This window comes from Pan paniscus, chromosome 3 (assembly GCF_029289425.2).
Source record: "Pan paniscus chromosome 3, NHGRI_mPanPan1-v2.0_pri, whole genome shotgun sequence".
Taxonomy (NCBI): Eukaryota; Metazoa; Chordata; class Mammalia; order Primates; family Hominidae; genus Pan; species Pan paniscus.
In genome coordinates, this window is record NC_073252.2 from 9,383,763 (window position 1) to 9,407,942 (window position 24,180).

Consider the following 24,180-nt stretch of genomic DNA (forward strand, 5'->3'; position numbering starts at 1 on the left):
GCTATTTTACTTTTATACTCATTTGTGTGAAAAGTACTTCAATGTCCACTTCTTCCACGAGCCCCTGAGCCTCTGGAGGACCTGGACCACACCTAGTTTTTCTCACTGTTACATCTCCCTTGCCAGACACATGGTAGGCGCTTAATAAGTATTTGGTGAACGAATGGCTTGTTTGGTGACAGTCCAAAGGCTGGGGGACAGAGGGAAATCTCCCTCCTATCGGGCCCCAGACGGGTGGCGCTCATGGACAGGAGGCTGGGATAACGCCTCCAGGACCGAAGCGCGCACCCGTAAGGCCCCTGACAAAAAGACCTTCCTGAAGGCGGAGGAACTGCGAGAGTGCCTACGTTGGCCCAAGGCCTGACCCGACGATCCCGGGGACCCTCGCCCTAACCGGCCCCGCCTCCCGGGCCCCAAATCCGGACTCGGCCCTGCCCGAAGCTCCGGATCCTGGGGCCCGCCCCTGGCCCCGCTTCGGCAGACCGTGTGCTCGCTCCTGGGCCTGCCTCAGACCCTCCGCAGGTAACGCCTCCCGAACTTGAGTCACACTCCAATCCCCTCCTCAAACCCCTCCCCGTTTCTCCCACCCTGGACCCCTCGCTCCGTCTCAGCCCCGCCCCAAGCCCAGCTCCCTCTCGGCCCCTGAGCCCAGCCCCGACCCGCCTCCCAGTCCCTTGGTCCCTCCCGACACCGGCCCCGCCCTAAGCTCCGCCTCCCAGGGCCCGCCTCCTGAGCGCAGCCCGCAGCCCAGACTCGGCCACGCCTCCCGGACCCTCGGACCCTCCCCACATCGGCGCGTCCTAAGCTCCGCCTCCCAGAGTCCGAGCAGCGCCTGGCCACGTGCTACGACATAGTCAACGCTCCGCCCTGGCCCCGCCTCCTGAGCCCTTCTCCGGGTCTGGCCTTAGCCCCGCCCTAAGACCTGTCTCCTGGGCTCTGCTCCGAGTCTCGCCTCCTGAACCCAATCATCGTTTACCCCCACCCTAACTCCCGCCTCCAGGACTCTTATCCTGCCCCCAAGCAAGGCCCCGCCTCCAGGACCCGCCAACCTGGACGCTTCCGAAGCCCCGCTTCCAGAATCGCCCTGTCCCGGCCCCGCCCCAGGACCCGCCAACCTGAACTCTCCCCAGGACCTGCCCCAACGACCGCTTATCCTGGCCCTACCCCAGGCCTCGCCCTCATGGCGCTCATCCTGGCCCCGCCCTAGAGCCGCCCCCACGACTCTCCTCCTGACCCTACACCCGGGCCCCCCCCCTCTCTGCTCCTGCGCACTACCCTGGGCCCGCCCCCTCTTCAGTCCAGGCCCGGCTTCCGCCCGGTCTCCCGGCAAAGCTGCGGCCCCGCCCACGCCATGGCGCCCTAGGAGAACGCGCGGACGGAACTCTTGCTGCAGACTTTCGAGCGCCGCTTCCTGGCGGCGCGCGCACTGCGCTCCTTCCCCTGGCGGGTGGGCGGCGGGGCGAGCGGAGAGGCCCGCGGGGCTCGCGGGAGTCCAGGGGCAGACGGGATGGGTCTCCGTGCTGAAGCCCCCGGCGCTCCCGCCACTTGAGTGCCTGGGCTCCCGCCGGTCAGGTCTGCGCGACCCGGTCCCCATCCCTGGGGCCTCGCCAGAGTCGCTCGCACCCCTCCTGCCCCGCGGGCTGGCGGCTTAAGCTGGGGGCGTCTCCACCGTCTTGGGGGACAGACGCGCGCTCGTTGTGGGGTACAGTTCACGATGATTTTCACGACCTTTGAAAGGCAGTAATCGTTCTGGTCACTGCGACACAGCTGCGCTCGCCCATTCTAAAAAGTCAGCGCCCTCAGGACCGCGGGTAACCACCTCCTCCTGAGCGCGGTGACCAGGTCACAGGCTGTCCCTCGTGCCTCAGTGTTCTCATCTGCATGTCGAGCACTGCACAGAATCGGCTCATGCGCTGAGGCTCTCACGCCTGTGATGGAAGAGACAGAGAAGGGGGTGACCTCTCGTCTCCCTGGGGACCTGCCATTCTCAGCACAGGCACATGGCAGGCAGCAGCCTCCCTTCTGCCAGCAGAGGGGTTTAATGCACCCCACTCCATTTGTAATTCATGTGCAGTGAGCTCACTGGGATGAGTCAGTTTGGATATATATTCCTCCCTGGGTCTGCCCCATTTTATGGGGTGTTGCTTAGTCATTTGCGTTATTCCATTGACAAAAAATATTTGCACTCAGAGGTCATTTCTGGTCAGGAGAAATTTGTGCATTTTTAACCCAAAATAGAAAACTTCATATAAGCATCATAGGTCTCCATTCAATATTGACTATAATTGCTCACATGCCCACAATGAATGCTAACTTGGGCTCACCCTCAACACCTATGAGGTGGGTACTATTATTATCACTCCCATTTGACCAGAGGGATTGTTTGATTAGGGTGAGGTAGTTGAGAGTTCAGACCCAGGAGACAGCCTGCCTGCTTCGAATCCTGGCCCAATCCCTTGCCCTGTGTGACCTTGGGCAAGTGACTGCATCTCTCTGTGCTATTATTTTCTTATTAATAAAATGGGAGATATAATGATACCTACCTCTTAGGGTTGTTGTCAGCGTTGAGTACAAAAGCCTGTGGATCAGTGCCTGGCTCATGGTAAATGCATGTCGGTGTTAGCTAGTGTTTTTTCAGTCTCAAAATGTTTAAGAAATGCCTTCCGTGAGCCAGGCACCATGGATCAGCAGTACCCATGATAGATGAAGCTCTGCCTGCATGGGAGAGCCAGAGAATAAACAAATAAATGAATAAACAAGAAAAGACTAGATGAGAGTGGCTTTAAAGCCAAGAAAACAGGGAAATGGTGAATGGAGCAACTGGGGAGAAGAGTCACCAAAGTCAGGGAATCAGGGAAGCCTTCCCCAAAGAGGTGGCATTTGAACTGGGGCCTGAGTGGTGAAGCAGCCAGCCATGGGAAGGGTTTGGGGAACAGGATATGCAAAGGCCCTGTGGTGGAAACAAGCCAGCTGTGGTTGAGGAACAACAGCAAGGCAGCCAGTGTGGCTGGAGTGGAGTGAGCAGGGTGGGCCAGGGGTGAGGGAGAACAGGCCAGAGACAGGGATTAGGACCAGGTCTTGTAGGGCCTTTTATGGCATAGAAGGAGCTCTCAAGTAATGAAGTGCCTCGCCGTGTGTCACATACCAGCCGGGACAGTCTGCCTAACTCGGGAGCCAAAGTTCGCTGCTGGGCTTGAGGCCCCTGTAAGAGGACAATGTAACCCAGGCTGGTATGGGCACATTCTGCATTTCCACTTAAACTCAGATGGCAAGCCCATCAAATCTTGGAGCCATGGCTGCCCTGGTAATTCCTGGCTGACCAGTGCAACCAGGGAGCTGGCCCATGACCAGGGTGGCAGCTAAGTAGCCAGGACTAATGCGGCCAAGAGTCAGCCTTCTTCCTGTGATTCATCCAGGTGCACCCTGCGACATCCGGAGGTCAGGCTTTCAGCCGCTGTGGCTTCCACTTCCAACTGGCTCCACGTCCCCAGAAAGGGATCACATAGAGCTTTGCCAACACATTCTATTGCGTGTTTTAATGTTCCTGTGAATGCGCCCTTGAGATCTCTCTCTCTCCCCTCCACACACAGAGCTCAGAAGCAAAGTTAAGAGACTCATCAGATTCTGAGCTTCTGCGGGATATTTTGCAGAAGGTAAGAATCCCAGAGTCCCTGGGACTCATGACCCTAACTGCTGAATCTCTCCAGAAGACCTGAGAGAAAAAGCACAGGTGTGCTTGTACCCTTTAAAAACACCCCTCTTCAAAGAACAAAACCATTGAGTCAGCACTGCAGGTGGGTGTCAGCACCTCCGACAGCTCCTGCGCTTTAGTTTTCTATCTAAGACTTAGACAAAGACATCAGAATATACAAAAATCTGCAAGAGGGGGGGAATCTAGGGAATGTTTTTTAAACCATCCACAGCAAAAACAGAGATGACAGGTGCAAAACAGCTTCTAGCATTTGGTAGATGCTCAGAGACTTTCTTTTTTGCATTCATGAGGCCTGTCCTGCCCACTCCTGTCTCTTCTAGACCTAAATGGGCCCTTGCTTTGCCCAGGGTGGGGTTTGGACTCAAGTGCATCTGCATGCAGGTGAGAGCCAGGATCACCACCCGACCCAGCCACAGGATGACCTTGGCCTTGAGGGCCAAGTGCAGATCACCCTACATCCTGGGTCTTCACCTTCTAAGGGCCATGAGCCCTTCTGAAAAGACAAAACAATAGACTCCCTCCCAGAAAGAAGTGCACCAGAAGAATACATTTTCCATACAAACTCAGGGGAGGCAGACATCCTCCACCCCCACCCACCAGCCCATCCTAGGAGCCCCGGGGAAGAATTCCTGTGCTAGAGGTGAACCAAGATTATCCACGTGGAAAAGATGCAGCCACAGCAGGGAAGACTTTCGGGGCAATACAGTAGGACAGGGCTTCAAGCATGGAGATACCTCACGTGGAAAAGATGCAGCCACAGCAGGGAAGACTTTCGGGGCAATACAGTAGGACAGGGCTTCAAGCATGGAGATACCTGAAGTTATCTCGCACCCTACTCTGAGTTTCACCCTGAGCCTCACTCTCGTAGGTGGTGAAGCATGAGATGTAGGGAGAGCTGCTTTGAAACCCAGCACAAGGCTGGTGCACTGGCTCACACCTGTAATCCCAGGTCTTTGGGAGGCTGAGGTGGATGGATCACCTAAGGTCAGGAGTTCAAGACCAGCCTAGCCAACATGGCAAAAACCCATCTCTACTAAAAATAAAAAAATTAGCTGGGCGTGGTGGTGCACGCCTATAGTCCCAGCTACTCAGGAGGCTGAGGCAGGAGAATCGCTTGAACCCAGGAGGCAGAGGCTGCAGTGAGACAAGATCGGGCCACTGCACTCCAGCCTGGGCAACAGAGCGAGACTCTGTGTCAGAAAAAATGAAAAACCAGCACCAGCATGAAGAGCCTGTGTATTGCCTGGGGTACTTTGCTGCCCTTGGGCAGAATCTGCATCCCAGCCAGCAGGCGCTGAGGACTGTCTCCTCCCTCTCCCTCCAGGGTCCTGTTTTCCCACCGTCCCCGCTCCTGCTGCACCAGTCCCTCTGCCCTCCTTTCCAAGTGCCAGCCCGCGGCCACCTCAGAGCTTGCACAGGCTGTTTTCACTGCCTGGAACTTGCTCATCCTGCACTTGGCTTCTCTCGGCTTTAGCTGGAGTCACCCTGAGCGTCCCCTCCCCTCCATCCTGTCCCCAGGGACACACGATCCAAGAGAGCAGTTGCTGAGTGGGCCTTCCCGCCTCTTCCGTAAAGCCAGACAGTTGGCGACTGTCCTTACTGCAAACCCTGGTTCACACTGGCTCCCCTGGGAGGGAGGTGGTTTGGGCCCACATGCCCTGTGTTCCTGCTCAGAATGGGCATTAGAAATGCTGCCATAGCCTGTGCCACTGCAGTGGAAGCATTTTTAGGAAACGGCTTATATCTTAAGATGAACTTGAGATGCGTGGGGCCAGAACGCTGTGTCCATCTGCATCTTTGCTGAGGGATTGGGTAGCCTGGAGTTTGCCCTCTGCTGTGTTGGCTTGAAGCTCATAGGAGACATACGACGGGCTCTCGAGCAACCAGCGTTCTGTCCTTTGCCGTAGACTGTGAAGCATCCTGTGTGTGTGAAGCACCCGCCGTCAGTCAAATATGCCCGGTGCTTTCTCTCAGAACTCATCAAAAAGGTCAGTTATGGGCAGTGTCCACCCAGTAGCCGGACAGCATAGCCACTGGCGTGCTGCAGACCCCGTCCTTCCAGGCCCTAGGCCTGCTTTGCAAACCCCAGCATGGCAGGGGCCTCCCCAGTCAACTGGCTGCAGCTGAGTGTGACCCATGGGAGACAGGGCAGGGCGGGAAGAAGGGGAGGCCAGCGTCTCTCCCTCACTCTGCCTCCTGGGGTTTCCACAGCAGCTGCTTCTCTGGAGCCCCAGCTCCTAGCATGTGGATTCTCATTCCTACCAGGCTGGTCCAGCCCACAGCACTGGAACCCTCACCCTCACCCTCTGTCCTGCCCGCCGAAGGGTTTGGAGTTTCCTGCTCTTGTCCGTCTCTGGGTTGCCCCACGGGCCCCTGTTGGAAGATTTAGCTCTTGCCATACCTTCGGAACTAGTTCCTCTGGTGAATTCTCTGCATTAATCCTGCTGGAATGAGCTCTTTCCTGACTGATACAGGATGGATTTTATTTTTTACTTATTTAATTTCTTTTTTGAGACAGTCTCACTGTGGTGCCCAGGCTGGATTACCGTGGCACAATCTCGGCTCCCTGAAACCTCTGCCTCCTGGGTTCAAGCAACTGTCATGTCTAGCCTTCTAAGAAGCTGGGACTACAGGCACACACCACCATGCCTGGCTAATTTTTGTATTTTTAGTAGAGACAGAGTTTCACCATGTTGGCCAGGCTGGTCTCGAACTCCTGACCTCAGGTGATCCACCTGCCTCGGCCTCCCAAAGTGCTGGGATTACAGGCATGAGCCACTGCACCTTGCCTAGGATGGATTTTAAAGATGGGCCTGAACATGCAGGGTGTGACATGAAGATGTCGAGAGGCCGTTCCTTAGTAGGCAGTAGCAGACCTGCTGAGTGAAAGGGCCACACTTTTAGCAAATAAACAATCCCCTGCTTCTCCAATACCTGCTTTCTCCCTAGTCCTCCCCAAAAGGGTGCATCTGTGGTCACCAGCAGGTCTGCCCTGTGCCACCAGGAGAGGGCAGCAGTCACCCAGTGTAGCCTGCTGCTGCCCTGTGAATCCTAGGACGGGGCCAGCTGTGGAGAAGCAGCCTGCTGACAGCCACAGCCTGCCGCATGGGCCGCCCTCACAGTTCTGCCTGGGCTCACTTAAAAGCACCTTCTGTTTTCCTCCTCTCTGTGTTTGATCCAAACACAGAGCTCTCTGTCATGGTCATGTGGCAGCTCTCACAGAATCCTTGTCTCCTGCCCTAGACTACACCTAACCCTACCCTCTCAACACCTTTTGTTGAAGGCCCTCCCGTCCAGGTTTCCCTACCAAGTGGAATTTTTTTTTTTAGAGACAAAATCTCTGTTGCCCAGGCTGTCCTTGAACTCCTGGGCTCAAGCAGTCCTCTCACGTCAGCCTCTAGAGTAGCTGGAACTATTCGACACACACCACCACCCCCAATGAAGTGAATATTTTATATACCAGCTGGCCGATATTACACCATTCCATCCCAAATCTCCCCTCCGAACTTGGTGAAAATCATCTGACCATTTTTACAGATTAGAAGGAAAGCAAACAAACTCTCACTCTGTCTGCCCCCAGCACGAGGCTGTCCACGTGGAGCCTTTGGATGAGCTGTACGAGGCGCTGGCGGAGACTCTGATGGCCAAGGAGTCCACCCAGGGCCACCGGAGCTATTTGCTGGTATGAGAAGGACACCCTCCTCCCCCTCACAGCCCAGATACCCTTCCTGCACAGACAAAGTGTAAACGTGGGTGTGGGTTCAAATCCTGACTCACCCATTCTGCAGTCTTAGACATGAGGTCCATTAACCTTCTTTAGCCTCAGTTTCCCTGTCTGTAAATCAAGCACTTCAACAACAACAACATGTCTCATGGGGTTGTTGGGCATTTGTCCAATAGGTGACACACACTACCTGCTTCACAAGGACCTGGTGCCCAGTCCTCAAAGAATACTTGACAGGGCTGGACATGGTGGGTCGAGCCTGTAATCCCAGCACTTTGGGAGGCCAAGGCAGGTGGATCTGAGGTCAGGAGTTCGAGACCAGCCTGGCCAATATGGTGAAACCCTGTCTCTACTAAAAATACAAAAATTAGGCCAGGCGTGGTGGCTCATGTCTGTAATCCCAGCACTTTGGGAGGCTGAGGCGAGGGGATCACCTGAGGTCAGGAGTTTGAGACCAGCTTGGCCAACATGGTGAAACGCCATCTTTACTAAAAATACAAAAATTAGTGGGGTGTGGTAGTGGGCGCCTGTAATCCCAGCTACTCGGGAGGCTGAGGCAGGAGAATCTCTTGAACCCGGGAGGTGGAGGTTGTAGTGAGCCGAGATCGCGCTATTGCACTCTGGCCTTGGCAACGAGAGCGAATCTGTGTCTCAAAAAAAGTACAAAAATTAGCCAGACATGGTGGCACACGCCTGTAGTCACAGCTACTTGGGCAGGTGAGGCAGGAGAATTGCTTGAACCCATTAGGCAGAGGTTGCAGTGAGCCAAGATCATGCCACTGACTCCAGCCTGGGTGACAGAGCTCAAAAGAAAATAAGATAAAACATAGATACAGAAAGCCACAAAGGAAAAACATAGCATATTGGATCATCACAAGGCAGCCACCCCTTCATAGCCACACTTGGCCCCTGGCCACCACTGACCTGGGCTCCATCGCCAGAATTCCGTTGTCTCAGGAATGTTTGATGAATGGAATCCTGTGTGGCCTGAGATGAGTGTCTTTCATGCCACTTGACACCTTTGAGGCCCGTGCAAGCTGTTGGTATGTCAACAGTTAGCTGCTTCTCATTGCTGAGTGGCGATTGGTCCTGTCATGGTTTATACAGCCATGTGGTAGATGGCTACTTGTCTTCTAAGCCACTTGCCTTCTGGTCGCTGGACTGACTCTCTCATCCTCTCTTGGTGCAGACCTCAGGAGGCTCGGTCACACTCTCCAAGAGCACAGCCGTCATCTCCCACGGTACCACAGGTCTGGTCAAATGTCGCGCTGCCCTCTACTTTGCAGAATGCGCCATAGAGAACCTGGCAGCCTTCACTAACAGGTGATCTCGGGGCACAGGGCAGGGCACCGAGGCAGGCTTACCCTGGTGCAGTCGAAGACACGGTCCCGTCTCCTCCCGCCAGAACTGTCCTAGAGCTTGGCAGTGGTGCAGGCCTCACAGGCCTTGCCATCTGCAAGACGTGCCGCCCCCGGGCATACATCTTCAGCGACCCTCACAGCCGGGTCCTCGAGCAGCTCAGAGGGAATGTCCCTCTCAATGGCCTCTCATTAGAGGCAGACATCACTGCCAACTTAGACAGCCCCAGGGTGACAGTGGCCCAGCTGGACCGGGACGTAGCGACGGTCCATCAGCTCTCTGCCTTCCAGCCAGATGTTGTCATTGCAGCAGGTAATGCCCAGCCCCAGGCATCCTGTGCAGGCCGTGTCCTTGCAGCTCTACCCAGCTCTTGGCTCTGGGAAAAGGGAACAATGGACGCCGTCGGGCATGGACGTGATGGGGCTTCCAGAAGAGTTACTCTGGGCCTCCAGGGTGACATCAAAGGACAGGGGTGCCTCTTAAGGTGGCCTTCAAGCCACAGCCCTCTTGTTGGAGACAGGCACACTCCCGTTACAGTCGTCACCACATGGCTCTGTCCCAGAGCCATGCCCTGTGTCCTTCAGAGACCACAGGAGGAAAACAACCACTTCTGGGACGAGGTCAGGGCCCTTGAGAGAAGGTGGTGTTTGGCTGGGCCACCGAAAACCCCTCACCCCTGCCAGCACACTCAGTCCCCTCTCTGGTGGAGCAGAGCTCTGCCTGTGGTCCTGGGTCCCAGCCCTGAAAACCACAGGTCCAGCGGTGGCCAGGGACACAGGCCCACCCCTGCAAGCCAGCAGACCAATCGGCAGACACCTGAAACACGAAGTTCACAGCAGGGTCAGGCTTTCTGTCATTCAAAGCCCTCTAGAGAGGCCGAGAACCAGAGCTGGTTTTTTAAGGAACACCAGTGAGTCTGGAGATTTTTTTCTTTTGCTTCGGTCTTTTGCAGCTTTCTCTAAGGGTTCTCCTTTTTCACCCAAGTAATTGCCTTTCCATCTAATGGCCCAAATGGTCAAATGGTATCTAATAGTCTCATATGAACGCTGCCTCTCTGGCTTCGCCCTGCTGCTGATGTCAGCATGAACTGGAACTTTCCACTTGTCCCTTTCAGTAACCTGAAGCTTTCACCGTAGACGTGCTGTATTGCCCAGAAGCCATCGTGTCGCTGGTCTGGGTCCTGCGGAGGCTGGCTGCCTGCCAGGAGCACAAGCGGGCTCCTGAGGTCTACGTGGACTTTACCGTCCGCAACCCAGAGACGCGCCAGCTGTTCACCACCGAGCTAGGCGAACCCCCACGCCCACCCGGGCCTACATGGTCCCTGAGCTGTCCCTGCAGGACTCCAGTGGAAGTGAAAGAACTGGGTGCCGGGGAAAAGCTAGGATGCTCCACACTCCCACACCATGCGGGGAACTCGGGCAGAGGCCGGTGAGCAGGGTGGGCTCGGGGCGTGGGGGGCTTGCGGCAGGAGGACGGCAGCTCAGCACAGTGAGGGAGGGTCTGAGCCCAGCAGCCCTACTATGTGCTTCAGAGCAGGGTTCCCTAAGCCCTTGGGCCTTGGTTTTCTCATCTATAAAATGGAGGTGGTGGGAGGGGCAGTCGGGGTCAGGGATGGACACAGCTGTGGCCTGCAGGATGCTGGAGCACAGGCTGTACAGGCGGATCCACCACGCCACTGTCCTGAGCATCCAGTTGATGGAAGACGAGCAGGGTGACTATAGAGAAGGGAAACTGGCCCCGTAGTGGGCCAGCCACTGTCCTCAGACCTGACATTTGTCAGCCCCCAGCACCTGTGAGGGTGTGCTGTCATTGTCCCATCTCACCGACAAAGACACTAGGACACACAGAGGCCAAGTGACTCCCGAGCTCCCGCAGACTGCAGCCCGACCACCTGGCTCTCATGCCTCCACACTACACCCAAGCCCCACCATTGCCAACAGCCTCTGTGTCAGCTCCCCCTGAGCACAGCCCCTCCCGGCAGCCATGTGCACAGATGCACCCGCAGCAGCATCTGCCTGCAGCCTTCACTGCAGGCAGTGCCTGTCCACGTGGGGCAGCCCGTTAACTACAGAGTCAACAAACAAGCCAGCACACGAAGGCATACTGGGTTCCACGACAGAGTCCCGCACAACCTCGCACAGGAGTCTGGCCGGGCGCGGGGCTCAGGCCTGTCATCCCAGCACTTTAGGAGGCTAAAGCAGGACTACTTGACCCCAAGTGTTCAAGACCAACCTGGGCCACATAGTGGGACCCCATCTTCACAAAACATACAGAAACTAGCCAGATGTGGTTGCACACGCCTGTAGTCCCAGCTACTCGGGAGGCTGAGGTGGGAGGATGGCTTGAGCCCACGAGGTAGAGGCTGCAGTGAGCCCTGATCTTACCACTGCACTCCAGCGTGGGCAACAGAGCAAGACCCTGTCTCAAAAAAGCAAAAAAGCAAAAAAAAAAAAAAAAAAAAAAAACAAAGAAAAACAAAACAAAACAAAACAAAAAAACAAAAGGAAGTCTTTCTTCAGATACTTACGTGAAAAAAAACCCTGCAATATCTTGTAAGTGAAAAAAACAGTGCCAAGCAGCACACATAGTATAAGCCCCAACCAACCTTTTTTTTTTTTTTTTTTTTTTGAGACAGAGTCTGTCTGTGCCCTGCCACTTTGCCACTTTCTAAGCTTTGTGAAGAGTGAGTCGATGGAGCAGCCAGGTAGATGTGGGTTCAGATCTCTGCTTCTGTCCTGCTGTGCCAAGTGCTGGGGCAGACACAGGCAGAGAGAGGACAGTGGCATGGTGCCTGCTGCTAGCCATTTCTATGCAAAACCAGATTTCTGATCCCATCCTGGAGGCCAATTCTAGGTAAGTGGGTGGGCCTGGGAACCTGTGAAACAAGTAAACTGACTTAGACAACCCCCACCCTGCCAGGCCTGTCCTAGCAGCCCCACACAAAACGCTCATGTCCTGTCCCCAAACACCGCCATCCTCAAACACGTGCTTTGTTTCCAGGCCGGGCTGGGATCAGATAGGAAGCGGAAGCTCATCATGACCAGAAACTGTTTCCCTATGGAGAGCACTTGGAGATGGCAATGCTGAACCTCACACTGTGGGACTCACACACGACTCCAATGGGATTGTGAGAATCAAGTCACTCTCGTGGGAAGAATTTTTATATGTGAAAGTGGATAAAACTTTCACTGGACTGGAATGTTTGGAGAATGTTAAATTCCAAATCAGGAACCACAAACTGCCCTCTAATAAGACATCAGCTGTCTAAGCTTGTGGGTGCCCCCTTTCTGCCAGCAGTTCTGGTTCTTAAGAAAATCACCATAAATCAGACATGAAAATTCTGACTCCAAAAATAGCATTTTCTTTCTGCAAATAAAAACGTGTGTATCAAGGATGACGTTTCCCCAACGTGGACACACTCGGTTCCTCACAAAGCCAAGCCCGCTGCAGCTGCCACATCCCTGGACACACTCGGTTCCTCACAAAGCCAAGCCCGCTGCAGCTGCCACATCCCTGGACACACTCGGTTCCTCACAAAGCCAAGCCCGCTGCAGCTGCCACATCCCTGGACACACTCGGTTCCTCACAAAGCCAAGCCCGCTGCAGCTGCCACATCCCAGGGCTTATGGTGCAGCAGGTGCTTTTTTCAAGACAGGAATCAGTGTTAGGAACACGGCAGAAAGGTGACACCTGGAGACCAAATGCAGGATGAGGAGTACTGCAGAGGTCACAGGGAAGTCACAGAACAGTAATACGCTAGCAGGGGCATGGGGCATGAAGAACAGAAGAAGACAGGAAGCATTTCGGAGACTCCAAAGAAGAAATCAGGGCCAACCACAGCTTCCCGGGTCATTCACCAGGTGGCACCACAGCCGTCATTTCAGCTTCTGGCCACTGGGAGGCGCTGCTCAAAAGGGTTTGCCCTGAGACTCCGAAAAGAAGTTGCGGGAAAGACAGCAGGGGCCCTGGGGTTTTAGCCTCTGGCCCAGGAGTTATGGGTCCATAACCAAAGGGAGCACAGTCTGCACCCAGCTCTCATCCCATCAGAGCTGCTGAGGCTCCCGCAGGTTCTTCTGGGACTAGTTTAGCTTGCCTGCAGGATCAGGAAAGTTTGAGAAAAGCATCTGCAAAATGCTAAAGAGCAGAGCTTACCTCATTGCCTGTCCCCAACCCATCCCAGTTCACCACCTGGCTGACCCCAGGTCCCCGACCCAACAACAACACCTCCCAAGTCCCTAACTCCCTCACGTGGACTTGAGACCCTCCACAACCCAGCAGCGCTCCGCCTCCAACTTGACATCATGCTTTCTGGAAACTTCCCCGTATGTCCCACTTTCCCACACTTGGTGTGCTGGAGCACCTTCCGGCCTCTACATGCTGTACGTTCCCCTGTGAGCACCCTCCTCTTGGCCTCTGGCCAACACAGTCCCACCCATCTGTGGGTAACAAGGGGGTGTGGGTGTTCTTTTCAGCCTTGCTAAACTGTCTGAATCAAGGATCACAACTACAGCCTGCAGGCCAAATCCAGCCCACAGCCTGTGTTTGTAAATAAAGCTTTATTGGAACAAAGCCACACCCCTTAATCTGCAGATGATCTGTGGCTACTTTCACACCACAACAGAGTACCATGGTTCTGACAGAGACTGGGGGACCCTGTCTAAATGACTTCCGAACTGGACCTTTACTGAAAATCCTCCCAATCATTCTGTTGACAAGAATGATGTATTACTTTTTGCAATAAGAAACAAGTAACATTTGCAGAATTCCACCCATTTTTCAAGGCTGGTCCCAGAAGTTCCCTTTGCCCACGCACCTACCTGATCCTGATCACTTCCTAAACTGCAGCCCTGCCCACCCGGCTCCAGCATCATTTGTGGAGTGTCAGCTCCATAAATTCAGAGGGCAGTTGGGGGTGTGTCCTAACTTTCCCGAGCCTACTGTACCGAAACGGGACAGCAGAGTAGGAAGCCTCTGTGACTTCTGCTCCCTCCCTAGCTTTTCCACCAGACCCCCCATGGTCCCACCCTGGCTGTGGGAAGCAGGGATCAGGGAGCGTGGCTCGATGCCAGTCTCTAGAACCCTGCCCACCCTGGCGTGGTGGCAGACATGGCTACCTGCAGCTGAGCTGCCAGTTCCTCTGAGTCCTCAAAGACCAGGCCATTTTCTTCATGTTTCACCAGCTCATGTAAACTGCAGAGAGAACCAAGGGAGCCTGAGAGCTGCCTGGAGAAAACACCAGACCCCTGGGGCGCCCAGCTGGGCTCCCACCCACCCCACGCTCAAGCCAGGCTGGGGGTTGGAACAGGGTGTGTGGTTTCTGGGAGCTGGTTCTTAGATTTGGCATCTGAAGGGTATAAGGGCCTGGGGGGGTACACATCAAAATGACCAAACCGATTTGAGGAGGGAGCCTTAAGGAAGGTTTGTACCTTCTGTGCTGGATGCTCTTCAAGGACTGAAGAATTATTTTTGCATGTTTTTCTTAATTCAACGGCCATGGAACAAGTAAAGGCAACCCCCTGGGGACTGGTTCAGCACATAAAAGATGACTTTTCTAGGACACCAGATTTGATCCCGACATTCCCTGAGCTCAGCTCACACGAGGGGCTCGCATCCCTGAATCCCATACAGGAGCCGGCTCCGGAGCAGGGGCCAAGGGCTCAACTTGTGTTGGGGCTACTGCTTCCAGAATCTCCTCTAACGCCACCCTTCCAAACACCCATCTATGCTGGGTGGAGTGAAGCCACAGTATGACACTCATTTTACTGATTCAAACTCACCATGTGAGCTTGGCCAAAAGGGACATGGTGGGAGAGAAAAACAAAGAAAACCATGTAAGCCTGCAGGAAATTCCCGCCAATTCTACTCTAGGAGCAAAAGCCCCGAGTGGAGTTCTTGTATTTAAGGTGCTTTTTTTTTTTTTTTTCATATTGGGTTGGTGCAAAAGTAATTGCCATTTTTAATGGCAAAAACCGTGATTACTTTTGTACCAACCTAAATATAACATGAGCTCTAAATGGAATCACCTACTTCAGTGAGGCTTAGCCCAGCCACGGTAACCGCAGGGCTCCTCCTCGTGGCCTCCAGTGTGTGCTGGACTGACCGAGGGACAGGGCCTCACTGTGGGCAGCTCGCTCTGCACTGCTTCCCCCTCAGCGGTGGATCTGTGAAGCTATCCCCAGAAAGATTCGGGTTCTGCTCCTACCACTTGAAGTTCACGGCACACGCAGGCAAACAGCACCTGAACATGTCCACCACCTTCATGGGCAGGTCCAGGCCACTGGAGGATGTGTCCAGAGAGACACCCAGCTCCACCAACCCTGCTAGGCAAGAGGGGTGGGTCAGAGCGCTGGTCTCTGCCCTGGGAACACAAATCCTCCCAGCGCAGTGAGACAACACCCCCCGAGGGGAGTGAAAATTGGATAAGGCCCCCAACAGCCCCAAGCACAAGTGGCTTAAGCTGGCCAAGCAGCCACACGGCCTGGCTGGGACATCTGAAAATGTAAGTTGACACTTTTTCTACGTAATCACAATTTGGTTTTCTTTGTTGTTGTTTTGTTTTGTTTTGAGACAGAGTCTCACTCTGTCACCCAGGCTGGAGTGCAATGGCACAATCTCAGCTCCCTGCAACCTCCACCTCCCAAGTTCACCTCCCGCCTGTAATTCCAGCATTTTGGGAGGCCAAGGCGGGTGGATCACCTGAGGTCAGTAGTTCAAGACCAGCCTGGCCAACATGGTGAAACCCCATCTCTACTAAAAAAAAAATACAAAATTAGCGAAGCTAATTCGTGGCAGGTGCCTGTAATCCCAGCTACTCAGGAGGCTGAGGCAGGAGAATCGCTTGAACCCGGGAAGGCAGAGGTTGCAGTGAGCCAAGATCACGCCATTGCACTCCAGCCTGGGCTACAAGAGCGAAACTCCGTCTCAAAATAATAATAATAATAATAATAATAATAATAATAATAATAATAATAAACCACATCACACTCACCACAAACCAGCTGTCAGTGTGAAAATAAAGCCAAATAGCTTAACGTTTCTAAAGACTAGCTGGGGCCAGGCATGATGGGTCAGGCCTGGAATCCCAGCACTTAGGGAGGACAAGGCGAGAGGATCACTTGAGGTCAGAAGTTCAAGACCAGCCTGGTCAACATGGTGAAACCCTGTCTTTGCTAAAAATACAAAAATAAGCCAGCTGTTGTGGCGGGCTCCTGTAATCCTGTAATCTATTTGGGAGGCTGTGGTGGGTGAATCGCTTGAACCCAGGAGGCGGAGGTTGCATGAACTGAGATCGTGCACTCCAGCCTAGGCAACGGAGCAAGACTGTCTAAAACAAAGACTAGCTGGAGAATCCAGCCAGGAAAAGGCCCTTAGACTCCAACTGCTCTGCTTACTCGAAGCTGGAAGATGCGGCTCTAGAGACGCATCAGGACCAAACCACGACTCCCCACTTGGAGAAATCAACGGTGAAAGAGACGGTGGCAAAGGAGAACCATCTCACTGGGAGAGGCGACGCTGTTTGTCACATCGTCCCTGTACCTCCCAAAGCCACTGCCCTCCCACACCTGGGCAACAGTGGCCCCAACCCCAGGTCCAGCCCTCCTGCAGGAAGGAAGAGGATTGAATGGAGGACGTGGCAGACTGAAAGGACGTGGCCTCCTCAAACCCCTTGGTAAAGGGCCTTTGGGGCCACCTGGCAGGGAGGGGCTGGCACACCAGGAAGTAGCCTCCTCCAGGGAGTTCAGACAGAGCCCAGGTCCTGTCCCCAAGTGGCCTCCAGAGCCACCTTTTCAGAAAAAGTACATCCTGTCCACCGCTGTTCCCCCTGCTTAAGGCCCCGCCTCCTCCCTGAGCTTCCTGCTGGCCTCTCACCTAGAAGCAGGGGGTAATCCTCGGCCTCCAGCCAGGGGTGAAGACCTGGATGTGCTGGAAATGCTTCTGGTGGATGAGGCGGCTGAAATACTCCCTCAGAGGCCCTTTGCCTTCACAGAGAAGAGCAGACACTGCCATGGACCCGTCTCTGTCCCTGCCACGTGGCCCCAGGCCCAAGACACTCCCCCTAGGAGGGATCCTTTTCCCAGAAGCTCCACCCCTCGGCAGCTCCAGTCAGGCCTCATCCGGGCCCTTCCAGAAGCAACCCAGGAGCCCCGAGACCTGCAGGGATGTGTGCACCCTGACCCTTGACCCATAGCCCTGCACCTGCAGCCAGCTGGCCTCGGGCTGCAAACATGGCGGGGTAAGCACTGGCCTGGCACGCCACAGCCCACTGGGTGGACCCAGCCTTCTGTCTGTGTTGTGCGCAGGGGACACGAGGACACCCCTTCCCTGCCACAGCCCCCAGAGCACATGGCGCAGGTTCCAAGCTGCCCCTGCCCTGCCACAGCCTCCAGAGCACATGGCGCAGGTTCCAAACCACTCCTGGAAGCCTAGAGGCCAAAGGAGGGAGGAGAGCAGGACCAGCAGCTGGCCCAGACCCCGCCTCTACCCACACCGCTTCTGCTTTTCCCCCTCCTCACTGACTCACCTTGAAAGGGCTCAGCAGCAGTAACTGAGGGACAGGAGCTCTTCCGTTTGAAAAAGTAAAAGAGGCTTAGTTAAGGCACCAATGACATGACCAGGCACAATGGCTCATATCAATAATTCCACCATATTGGGAGGCCAAGGCAGGTGGATCACCTGAGGTCAGGAGCTCAAGGCCAGCCTGGCCAACGTGGTGAAACCCTTTTTCTACTAAAAATACAAAAATAAGCTGGGTGTGGTGGGCACCTATAGTCCCAGCTACTCGGGAGGCTGAGGCATGAGAATTGCTTGAATGTGAGACGCAGAGGTTGCACTGAGCTGAGATCACACCACTGTACCCCAGCCTGGGGGACAGAGAGTTTGTCTCAAAAAAAAAAAAAAAAAAAAAAAAGACACCAATGAAGAAACAAGAAAAAAAAAAAGACGCTCGGAAACTACTGAAAAATTAGAAAGCTTGGTATCTAGAGATTCCAATCTGGGCTCCCTGCCCTACTGTGAAACCCTCTGAGTCTCAGTTTCCCACATGTAAAGCAGTATCAGAGACTATGGCAGAGAGCTGCAGTGAGGATTTAGGGGACAAGATCCTGGGAAGCACAGGGTAAAGGCGGCGTGCCCCTCCCTTGGCTCCAATGCCTGGAATCGCAGGACGAGCTGAAAAAGGAGCCAGGCACTGAAGGACAAAGCGGTGTTGACTTTCTTCATCTGTGTTTCCCAGTGCGGTCCAATTCACCGTGGTTTCCCAAGCGCCTCCTGGAGGAAAAAACACATGAGGGTGTGGTCAGGGTTCTCTGATGACAGACCTACCGTGGGGAAGAAAGAGAAGCTCTGAAGATGGATAATGGCCATGACTGCATATCAAGGAGAATCTCCTTGATGACACTGAGACCTACATCGAGATAGAGTAAATATGGTCCAATTAAAAGGTGTCTATTTCACTACATTTTTTAAAACAAAACAAAACACAAAAACAAAAAAGATTGAAAAGAGAACAGGGGTACAGGCACCAGTGTTACATGTCTGATGGGGAACATCTATTCTTCAAACCTTCATATTATATGTGCCTATCATCTTGAGGAGTAATTTGATTCAGGTGTTCTGGAAGTCATGATGTGGGCTGTGTCTGTTGAATTCCCAGCGATGCAAGGGGACACACCCAGTGACTCATTCCTGAATGGAGTGCTGATATTTGATTGGTTTATGGCGCACCTGAGGAGTGGGTGGGGTGTTCGCGGTTGGTGGGGGTGAGTTCTAGAAGGGCTGATGCGGCCAGAGAGCTCGTCATTTGAAGACTCTCTCGGAAGAGATAGCGTCTTTCTGCAACCTGCGGTCCCAGCAGAAAAACCTTGTGATCCTTGCTCCAGTCGACATGGAGGACGACTCACTCTACTTGGGAGGTGAGTGGCAGTTCAACCACTTTTCAAAACTCACATCTTCTCGGCCAGATGCAGCTTTTGCTGAAATCCAGCGGACTTCTCTCCCTGAGCAGTCACCACTCTCATCTGAGACCCGTGTCGACCTCTGTGATGATTTGGCTCCTGTGGCAAGACAGCTTGCTCCCAGGGAGAAGCTTCCTCTGAGTAGCAGGAGACCTGCTGCGGTGGGGGCTGGGCTCCAGAATATGGGAAATACCTGCTACGTGAACGCTTCCCTGCAGTGCCTGACATACACACCGCCCCTTGCCAACTACATGCTGTCCCGGGAGCACTCTCAAACGTGTCATCGTCACAAGGGCTGCATGCTCTGTACTATGCAAGCTCACATCACACGGGCCCTCCACATTCCTGGCCATGTCATCCAGCCCTCACAGGCATTGGCTGCTGGCTTCCATAGAGGCAAGCAGGAAGATGCCCATGAATTTCTCATGTTCACTGTGGATGCCATGGAAAAAGCATGCCTTCCCGGGCACAAGCAGGTAGAGCATCACTCTAAGGACACCACCCTCATCCACCAAATATTTGGAGGCTACTGGAGATCTCAAATCAAGTGTCTCCACTGCCACGGCATTTCAGACACTTTTGACCCTTACCTGGACATCGCCCTGGATATCCAGGCAGCTCAGAGTGTCCAGCAAGCTTTGGAACAGTTGGTGAAGCCCGAAGAACTCAATGGAGAGAATGCCTATCATTGTGGTCTTTGTCTCCAGAGGGCGCCGGCCTCCAAGACGTTAACTTTACACACTTCTGCCAAGGTCCTCATCCTTGTATTGAAGAGATTCTCCGATGTCACAGGCAACAAACTTGCCAAGAATGTGCAATATCCTGAGTGCCTTGACATGCAGCCATACATGTCTCAGCAGAACACAGGACCTCTTGTTCTATGTCCTCTATGCTGTGCTGGTCCACGCTGGGTGGAGTTGTCACAACGGACATTACTTCTCTTATGTCAAAGCTCAAGAAGGCCAGTGGTATAAAATGGATGATGCCGAGGTCACCGCCTCTAGCATCACTTCTGTCCTGAGTCAACAGGCCTATGTCCTCTTTTACATCCAGAAGAGTGAATGGGAAAGACACAGTGAGAGTGCGTCAAGAGGCAGGGAACCAAGAGCCCTTGGCGCTGAAGACACAGACAGGCGAGCAACGCAAGGAGAGCTCAAGAGAGACCACCCCTGCCTGCAGGCACCCGAGTTGGACGAGCACTTGGTGGAAAGAGCCACTCAGGAAAGCACCTTAGACCACTGGAAATTCCTTCAAGAGCAAAACAAAACGAAGCCTGAGTTCAACGTCAGAAAAGTCGAAGGTACCCTGCCTCCCAACGTACTTGTGATTCATCAATCAAAATACAAGTGTGGGATGAAGAACCATCATCCTGAACAGCAAAGCTCCCTGCTAAACCTCTCTTCGACGACCCCGACAGATCAGGAGTCCATGAACACTGGCACACTCGCTTCCCTGCAGGGGAGGACCAGGAGATCCAAAGGGAAGAACAAACACAGCAAGAGGGCTCTGCTTGTGTGCCAGTGATCTCAGTGGATGTACCGACCCACACGTAGGGGTGCACACACACACACACACACACACACACACACACAACTACACCCAGAAGCGCCCACGCAAACACACACACACCCACACAAACACGAACACCGTCAATCGTACATAAACTAATGAGGAGCCCAAGTTTCTGTCTCTACAACAGGGACAACTGGATAGTGATGGCTACATCTCAGGATGAGCCCGCATAAGGGAAACATCAAGTTTTGGGGTCGTGAGTCTTGCGAACCTCTGGAGGGACTGTCTGAGTGTTTGTATTCACGATAGATGACATTCAGTGTGTATTTCTGAATATGACCTACCGACGTGTAGGTTTGCGTGTGAGGTAATTGCAGGAGACTCGGTTTCGTATTTTCTCTTGGGGTGTGTTTCATTCGTCAGTTGTTGGTCGGCACGAGAAGGTGAAATTTGGCTCATGTGGGACATCCGTGGATCATTCTCGCCACCTTGAATAGTGGAAACTGGAATGCATTTGGAAGATAAGAACGGTGCTCTTCTTTCTTACCCGGGCTCGCCGTTTCTACATTGGTTCCTGAATGGACCTCAGGCGCCCTGGGACTTGTGCTCTTGCTGGAACCCACATAACGCCGGAAACAGACAGACCGACTTTCACGGTTTCACGGTGCCCACTTCCCATGAGTCGAAACGGAAAATTTTCCCACTGGCATGTAAGGCATCTGGAACTAAGCTGTATTGATACTAAAGGAAAGCAAACACAGGAGGGTGTGTATTCAACTGAAATAAATTCAGAAAGCCCTGAAATAAATCTCATTTAGCGTGTTTAAAAATGGCATTTGGGGAATTTCTGGGTCATTCGTCCAGCTGCGAAAGCTGCATCTCTGAAGCACAGTCCCTGTCCTGCAGTCAGACTTATTTATCCGACGTGGTGTTTCCGTGGAAATGATTGTGGGAAATGGCCCCTTCCTTTTCTCTATTTGCTGATTAGATTTCATGGTCCCTTTCTCGTCAGGTACAGTGATCAAGGTTGACCAACCCCAGAGGAAAGCTGCCCAAGGCACAACTCAGGGCTCCGTAGAACCACAGAATCTTGGGCGCAACCCTGCTCAAGCACCCAAATGTGCATACGAACAGGGTCTCCGTGTGACATGTGTGAAAACTACAGTGTGATGAGCTTGACTGGCAAACAGCTTATCGATTGGGCTCCCCTCAAAATCGGTTATGAGCATTAAGGCACACCGAAGCCCAGGTCCCGGCTGCAGGAATAAGACCCTCCAGGGTCTTGTGTGAAGCCTCGGCATCTGCATTGCTCATGCTTCTGGGGATCATTCTCCTGAAAATGGTGGCTCCTTTCTCCCTGTGGAGCACCTTTCGAAGCAGTGCTCTTTTCTTCCCCCAGGACACTTTACATCCGGCACAGGAAGCCTTCTGATGGAGCACACCTGGCCCATGAAAAGACAAGGGAAAGAAACGGGGCCAAAGGTCACAGTCCTCTCATTCCATCATCCTCCTTCAAATCATCCGAATTTCATGGGCCCTGAAGCCAGGGCTGTTTCTTTACACCTAGAGGCCCTGGCGCCGGGCCTCAATTCTGCCCTGTTCCTTACTGTCTGAAACATGTTGGGAAAATCCCTAGAGCCGGGATCTTCATTCCTGGTAAGCCAGACAGCCGGAAGACACACCCAAATTCTGTCCCTCTTACTTCAGCGAACATGTCCACTTTCGTCAGCATTACAATTTTGGCACCAGATGTGCTAACTGCAATTCCACCATCCAATGCGTAACCGGAAATGGAGGCAACATCTCCGATCCTGAACAATCGATGCGAGAATCCAGGATACACACGGCTTATTTTTGCCTTTTCCCACTGAAACAAGGGCCAGTATTAAAAATGCCATGCTATCCTCTGTTTCACTCCCTGCTTTTAAACGTCTCCGATGTTTCTTCCTGAGACAGGCCCTCACTTCCGTCACCCGGGCTTTTCTACGATATAATTTTCCTTCTTTGTTTTGTCAAATTTAGAACCTTTTATTTCATCTCTAGGAAACTTTGATCCATTATCACATACGTATGGAAATATTATCACACATGCTGTGAGATACGTTGTTTTCATTTTCATCGATTCTTTAATAAACAAAAGGTTATAGCTGGGATACCTTCTGATTCCTCAAGTTTTTTGTGGCATGTTTTCTGAAACTGCCGTCGCACGTCCGAAACCACTCACTTTACAATGTCTTGACCTTCTCTCTTTTCTGGCAAACATAAATTTGGGGATTGTCATCAATTAGTCTCTCGGTGATTGCATGATTTCCCCAAAGTCTTTCACAGTCTGCTTTGTGCACTGAGTATCTCTTCAAACTTCAGTGCATGTTTCTACCATTTGATGCTTTATTATTTGGCAATCTAGCTTCCACAAGAGCATTTCATGCAAAGACTTGTCTTGTTCTCCACTGGCAGGTAATTTCACTCGGAGAGAGAATCAATAGGCTCAACGAGGAAAGGTTATCGCTGGAAGGTCTGTTTGATTCCACGGATCTCTCCTTTCTCATTAGGGAAGAAAATACGCTGTGCTAAATACTATACTTCATTGACTATTCTCAGGTCAGAAAGCGCACTTCCGACTTCTTGGCCTTCAATCGCTGAGGGGATGATGGTAGCTGCCAAAAGTACATTCTTGGACGTTCATCCCAGCACAAACACACACACACACGCACACCCCCCCACACACAAACACACTCACACACACACACTCACACGCTTTCCTAGGTAAAGATTTCTTCCCTGCCATTGCTTTACCTAAAATAAGGCAACTGTGTGGCCACAGTCTCAACCCGGTTACACTCATATTATATGTGCCTATCATCCTGAGGTGTAATTTGATTCAGGTGTTCTGGAAGTCATGATGTGGGCTGTGTCTGTTGAATTCCCGGCGATGCAAGGTGACACACCCTGTGACTCATTCCTGAATGGAGTGCTGATATTTGATTGGTTTATGGCGCACCTGAGGAGTGGGTGGGGTGTTCGCGGTTGGTGGGGGTGAGTTCTAGAAGGGCTGATGCGGCCAGAGAGCTCGTCATTTGAAGACTCTCTCGGAAGAGATAGCGTCTTTCTGCAACCTGCGGTCCCAGCAGAAAAACCTTGTGATCCTTGTTCCAGTCGACATGGAGGACGACTCACTCTACTTGGGAGGTGAGTGGCAGTTCAACCACTTTTCAAAACTCACATCTTCTCGGCCAGATGCAGCTTTTGCTGAAATCCAGCGGACTTCTCTCCCTGAGAAGTCACCACTCTCATCTGAGACCCGTGTCGACCTCTGTGATGATTTGGCTCCTGTGGCAAGACAGCTTGCTCCCAGGGAGAAGCTTCCTCTGAGTAGCAGGAGACCTGCTGCGGTGGGGGCTGGGCTCCAGAATATGGGAAATACCTGCTACGTGAACGCTTCCCTGCAGTGCCTGACATACACACCGCCCCTTGCCAACTACATGCTGTCCCGGGAGCACTCTCAAACGTGTCATCGTCACAAGGGCTGCATGCTCTGTACTATGCAAGCTCACTTCACACGGGCCCTCCACATTCCTGGCCATGTCATCCAACCCTCACAGGCATTGGCTGCTGGCTTCCATAGAGGCAAGCAGGAAGATGCCCATGAATTTCTCATGTTCACTGTGGATGCCATGGAAAAGGCATGCCTTCCCGGGCACAAGCAGGTAGAGCATCACTCTAAGGACACCACCCTCATCCACCAAATATTTGGAGGCTACTGGAGATCTCAAATCAAGTGTCTCCACTGCCACGGCATTTCAGACACTTTTGACCCTTACCTGGACATCGCCCTGGATATCCAGGCAGCTCAGAGTGTCCAGCAAGCTTTGGAACAGTTGGTGAAGCCCGAAGAACTCAATGGAGAGAATGCCTATCAT

At 53.2% G+C, this 24,180-nt stretch overlaps 1 protein-coding gene and 2 pseudogenes across 1 annotated transcript in view; 1 reads left to right on the forward strand and 2 right to left on the reverse strand.

The window, feature by feature from the left end:
• Positions 1-24,180, reverse strand: part of LOC134730254 (brahma-associated protein of 60 kDa-like) — a 401,335-nt gene that overhangs the window by 108,523 nt on the left and 268,632 nt on the right. The window contains exon 3 of the mRNA XM_063603722.1: positions 17,317-18,062. The gene's annotated coding sequence lies outside the window, so the exon portion shown is untranslated. The remainder of the gene's footprint in view (positions 1-17,316; positions 18,063-24,180) is intronic.
• Positions 1,352-13,358, forward strand: LOC134730255 (putative protein N-methyltransferase FAM86B1; annotated as a pseudogene).
• LOC129397671 (putative glycosyltransferase ALG1-like) lies at positions 12,704-18,158 on the reverse strand (annotated as a pseudogene).